We start from the raw sequence: 6,284 nt of genomic DNA on the forward strand, positions 1-6,284 counted from the left end.
ATTTAGATGATATTCTTGTATTTAGTAAGTCTTGGGATGATCATGTAATTCATGTAAAGAAAGTATTTGAAATACTGAGAAAAGAAAAACTATATGTAAAGATGTCAAAATGCAAATTTGCAAAGACATCTTTAGTGTACTTAGGCTATGTTGTAGGGAATGGTCAACTAAAAGTAGACCCTACAAAGGTCAAATGTATTGTAAAATGGCCTAAGCCAAGTACAGTTACTGAAGTCAGGAGTTTCTTAGGTGCAGTTCAATACTGGAGGAAGTTCATTGCAAACTTCTCTTACATTGCATCACCATTACATGCATTAACCAGTACTAAGGCAACTTTTCATTGGGGAGGTCTGCAACAGAAGGCTTTCAACACTTTGAAGGAAAAGTTGAGCACCGCACCAGTTCTAGCTCTACCTAATTTACATCAACCATTTGAGATTGAGATAGATGCGAGCGGGTTTTCCATGGGAGTTGTACTCATGCAAGGAGGTAAACCAGTCTGCTACCACTCTGAAACTTTTTCAGGAGAAGTAAGTAACTATCCTACATATGATAAAGAACTTTATGCTTTAGTTCAGAGTGTTAAAAAATGGAAACATTGCTTAATGGGAAAAGAAACTATAATCCACACCGATCACCAGCCACTACAATATTTGCACTCACAATCTAAGTTGCAACAAAGTAGGCACTTTAGGTGGATGGGTTTTCTACAACAGTTTCATTTGGTAATTAAGTATAAGAAGGGTTCCCATAACAAAGTAGCAGATATGTTGTCTAGACCTCCTGTTCAGAATGCTTTGATAATCCTTCAAAATAGTTCTATGGCTCATGAAAGTTTTCAGGAACAATATACTAATGATGCAAACTTTAAGGATATCTATGTAGCTTTAATCCAGGGTAAACATGTGGAAGAGAAAGATTACTATGTGCAGGATAATTTTTTGTACCACTTGGGAAAATTATGTATTCCTAGAAATGAACAAGCACATGTAATCCATGAAGCACACACCTCTTTGATTGCAGGACATTTTGGGGTAAGTAAGACACTAGCTCAATTACAAAAGTATTGTTACTGGCCTCGTATGCAGGAAATTGTCACCAAGTATATAAAAGGATGTGTAATGTGTGCAACTAGCAAACCAAGTAACAGGAAATTGGGTTTGTACACACCATTACCTATACCATCCCATCCATGGGAAAGTGTATCTATGGACTTTGTGGGAGGTTTACCTATTTCTAGGAAGGGTCATGATTATTTGTATGTAGTAGTTGATTGGTTCAACAAAATGTGTATTTTAATGCCTTGTAAAAAGCAAGTTACTGCTAAACTGACTGCTCATTTGTACTTTCAAAATGTATGGGTTCATTTTGGGTTACCCACTTCTATTGTATTGGATCGATATTCTCGATTCTTAGGGGAATTTTGGACATCTTTGTGGGGACTCATGGACACTAAGCTGAAGAAGAGTACAGCCTTCCATCCACAAACCGATGGACAAATAGAGGTAGTGAATAGGACAGTTGTGCATCTACTTAGAGGTTATTGCAGCAAGCATCCTAAGTTGTGGGATGAAAGTATTCACTATGTGCAGCATGCTTACAACCATGCGACACACTCTTCTACAAAGAGGTCTCCTTTTGAGACTTGCTTCAGTTACTTGCCTAAGACACCAATGGATTTTGCTTTTGGGAAGAACGATGTTGTAGATGGATGCCATGATGCAGAAAAGGCTTTAAAGTTCATCCAAAAGGTCCAAGCAATCCATCAGGCAGTAGAAGCACAGTTGGGGCAGAGCCAAGCAAAATACAAGGCTCGCCATGATAAGCATCGTATTGATCACCAATTCCAAGTTGGTGACAGAGTTTGGTTACATATTAGTAAGGAAAGAATGCAAGGTGAAGGAAGGAAGCTCAAGCCTATCAGGTATGGTCCTTTTGAAATCTTAGAGAAGATTGGTACCAATGCTTTCCGCCTTAATCTTCCTCCATACATGCAAATTTACTCAGTTGTCAATGTTGAGAATCTGGAGTTGTATGAGCCTCCAATGATCTTGGATGAAGACGTTAGTGTTCAGGTTCCATCAGTTGATGACCTTTCACCAGAGTACATGTCAGAATTGCCACAAGATGTCATCCTTGATAGGAATGTCAGAACTTCACGAAGAGGACCAGTTGAATACCTCCGAGTGGGATTGAAGGGGATGCATCCAAGCAAGGCAAGATGGATGGAGATTGAGAAAGTGAGGGAACTATACCCTCACCTTCTTTATGAGTAATCCAAACTTTCGGAGGTCCGAAAGCTCTTTAGTGGGGAGGCTTGATCCAGGGGATGAAAATTACTGAAAAGTAAAATGTCCCCAATGCTCCAAGGATCAACATCATTACAAGTGTTCACAATTTTGACTCCAACATAACTTGAACGATCAAAATTGGAGTTCAAGTGCAAAAATTATGACTGGTCAAAATTTGGTCAAACTGGGACCAAAGGTCATAAAAGGGTGAAAAAATAATCATCTCAAAAGTATTTGACAATGGATTCCAAATGAAAGAGCTCATCAAAAGCTTTCCAATGGCGTTTGTTTCATCAAGAACGGAGATCGGATATAAAAGTTATGATGGTTTCAAATTCCAGTAAAAGTATGGATTTTGATGACATCAGCATGACATCACAAAATCATAAAGAGAGGGAAAACATTCAAATTTGAATTAAAATAGCTATTTAATTCGAATTAAAGGAATGAGATAATGGGAGTTGAACTCCTAACCATTGGCCTCCAAAAGTTAAGGCCAACCAATGGGCTATTTATGGCATATGTAATATTAAGGGAAGAGTTGTTATCTATTCATAACAAATCCGCCCAAGCTTATTTAATTAGGGGTATTTGTTGAAAACAAACCCTTAATTTTGGTGTCAAATCATATCCAAATAATGGTAAAAGGGGTAAATTCGAAATATGTAACCAAAATGGGGGATTTTGTTAGTTAATTGTTTTAGCCCATTTTTGGCTAAATTTGATGTATAAAATGGGGGTAGTAGGCTTTGGAAAGGCATCCAGGTGATGAGAAGGAGATTATGATTTTGGAGACTTGATGATTATTCCTGCACATTGGAGAGTAATGCTGTAATTGTGCTTGAAGGGAAGATCTTGAACACTTGTAATTGATTTTGGAGCAAATCGGATTGGTCCCTCTATTGGAGCAGGACTCGGAGATATAGTCTGACCCACGGATGAACTCCTTTATCAATCGTGTTTTGCCTTATGTCTCTCTACTCTCTTTCTTTCAGTCATTACCTTTTTATGCTTTGTTCATTTCAGCATTTAAGTTGTGTTAATTTGCTAATTAATGCTTTGAAATTTTACTTTATGAAATAATGTTAAGCATTCCTCTGTAATAGTCCTAGATCCTAATCAGATCATGTTTTAAGTCCAACCTTGATCAACCTATAATCTCTACTAACCAAACTAACCCCATGAAGCCTATTTTGGCTTATATTGCCAACATTGGCAATTTTTACAAATATTGCACCTTTAGTGCCTATGACAACATTTAGAGGCTTTAATAGCCTTGTTACATATTTTAAGACCCTTATAGGTCATTTTCAACAACCACTAACCTAGGATCAACAAAATCTATTTCTAGTGACCCCTAGGTACCTTCTAGACTCAATATTGCTTGTAATGCTTACATTTATGATTTGTTTGTAAAATGATCAATCTATGATCGAAACAATATTAAACAATCATGAATATTCTTCTTGCATGATTCAATGACCTTTGGAGGCCATTTTTCTTCAAATCTTCCTTTGACCTTGGTGCTCCTACACCATACTCCCCAACTTTGAAATGATTCCAAGCCCTCTTGGAATGTCCAACAAAACAAACTTGTCCAATGGGAATGCCATTTCTTCTCATGTAATTGGCCCACTTGTACCTTGCATCTTGATGCTCCATGCATGTTTGTCTTCTTGTATGCTATGTATTTGTACCTTCTTCTTTTCCATGCTCATTCATGCCTTCATTTTTCAACCCACACTTGCTATCCATGTTCTCATACACCTTTTGGAAGTGTATACCCTATACCTTCCTTCTACATGTTCTTCTCTTCTTCTCGTGCTTATAATCTAAAGACCAAATCATTAGAAAGAAAAGGACATAACATAGGCTTGTCACTATGTGACTTTGACACATCCTTGTCAACTTCATCATGCCATAAATTTGTACCATAGTAGTATAGACCTACAACATAAACAAACTTAGTATCAAAACCCATAGCAATACCTTCATATAAGAATAAGCTATCCCCATACACATGCTTGGACTAATTTTCTCATAACTCTTCATCCTCCTAATGCTATCAGCATCTTCAAATTCTCCATGATTATACACCACTACCCTTGTCAGCAACTTACCATCATTATTTAGGCATCTTTCTTGACTTTGTACCATTCACTTAGTATCTTCAATAATGATATAGAATACTCTTCAATGGTGATGCTCTAGTTTGAGAATTATTGAATAGTAAACCATACATCCTATTCAATAATTAAGATATCATCCTATAGAAGAACAACTAAAAATAATAAATTATAATGTAGTGGAAACAACTTTATGCCTAGTGGAAAATAATTACTAGGCCTGGTGCCCAAAAGGAGCTTGTTGGTTGCTAAACTTAAGGATTATTATCTTTGATAACTCATTATCAGTTGAAAATGATCATAACCTAGAGCCATGTGGTGTGGCCACTTTCATGCTATTATTGGCATTTAACTTGAAGATTAATTGTCATTGATAGCTTTATGCAGCCTATCAATTTCCTCATTAGGGCTTACCTTATCAATCACCATTTGCTCAAATATGTCATCAACATCCTTACTTGCCTTAACGTGAGTCAAAAGAAGCAAATTGTAGATCTCTATATTTACAAAGTGAATATCCTTAAGAAGTTTTAAAATAGAATCTACAATTTCTACATTCCCTTGCTCCTCAAATTATTTCAAAATGCCTATGACATTTTTAAGATTTGGTTTCTAGTTACTAGATCTCGCTCTTGATAAAGCTTTCATCATGGTTGTAACTACCTTATTCATCTACTTGCTATTTAAATAGCCCTATGCAAGAATTCCCCATGTTCTACAAATTCAACCACCTTTTTCCCTTTATGATATGGTTGTGAAACTTTCAGTATTTTCTAGCATACCTTCCCTCACATATGCAACCAGAAGTATGTTAGAGACTCTAAAATTATAACTTGATCTTGATGATTCCCATTCTTCAAATGTCTTCTTAGCTCCTTCAATGTCTCCAAACTTTGCTAGCACAAAAATCATAATTCAATTTAACAAAGGATATTTTTAAGGAATTTCATATTTTGTAAATTTCTTCCTTATCACCAATAGAAGCATTCATGTTAATAAGGTAGTTGTATTCTTTGTGCTCACTTTGACCAATATTTTTTTCTGCTTCTTTCAAGGAAAATTTTGCGTTGTCTAGAAGACCACCTTTGAGGTACATGTTTCCTAGAGAAATGTATCCAGTCCAATTTATGCTATCATCATTAGTTGATTTTAATTCATCCACTATCTTCTCTACATCATCAATGCTATACATAGTAGCACGTGCATCGATCCAGAGTCTATAAGTATTTGAATTTAGTTGTATGCCCATTTTCTTCAAATGCTTTATTGTTAAAATAATCATCTTTATCTGGCCACTTTCTAAATAGTAGGCCATCAGCATATTATAATAATCTATAGTCATAGTAAATCCCAACTCTTGCATCTTTTTTATCCAATTGTCTACTTTTTCAATCAATCTCTCTCTGGCATAACATTTTAGTATAGTATGGTAAGTGACTTCATTCTTTGCAAACTCTGGCAGCTCTTGAAAATACTTCTCATCTCTAATGATGCCATAAACTATGACCAAATCTACCTGGAGACAATAGTCACCAATTATGGAGGAATCTAGGGTGATTTTGCATCCATTCAAAAATATGAAATCACAATGAAAAAAATAAGTTGGAAAATATACTAACTAAATTGCTTCAAATATTGGCATGCTAAATCAATTATTGAATAGTAAACCATACATGTATAAAGTTCAAGCTGTCCGCTTAGCAGAATAATAGAGCTTGAATATATACATAGGAAAGACCTTTCTCTCAAGATCTGTTGTAGCAATTTGAACTTTAATGAAGTTGTTCATAATGGAAAAAATTCTTTAGATCATTTTTTTCCTTAATGCATTAATATTACTTGATCTTCCCTTTTATGCAGGCTCTCT

General features: G+C 35.7%; 1 pseudogene; it reads right to left on the reverse strand.

Annotated features, from left to right (window-relative positions):
* Positions 1 to 4,777: 4,777 nt before the first annotated feature.
* On the reverse strand, positions 4,778 to 5,982 carry LOC149552829 (large ribosomal subunit protein mL101 (rPPR4)-like; annotated as a pseudogene).
* Positions 5,983 to 6,284: the final 302 nt, after the last annotated feature.

This window comes from Cupressus sempervirens, chromosome 6 (genome assembly GCF_028749045.1).
Source record: "Cupressus sempervirens isolate cs-2001-9-10 chromosome 6, ASM2874904v1, whole genome shotgun sequence".
In the NCBI taxonomy this organism is placed as follows: domain Eukaryota; kingdom Viridiplantae; phylum Streptophyta; class Pinopsida; order Cupressales; family Cupressaceae; genus Cupressus; species Cupressus sempervirens.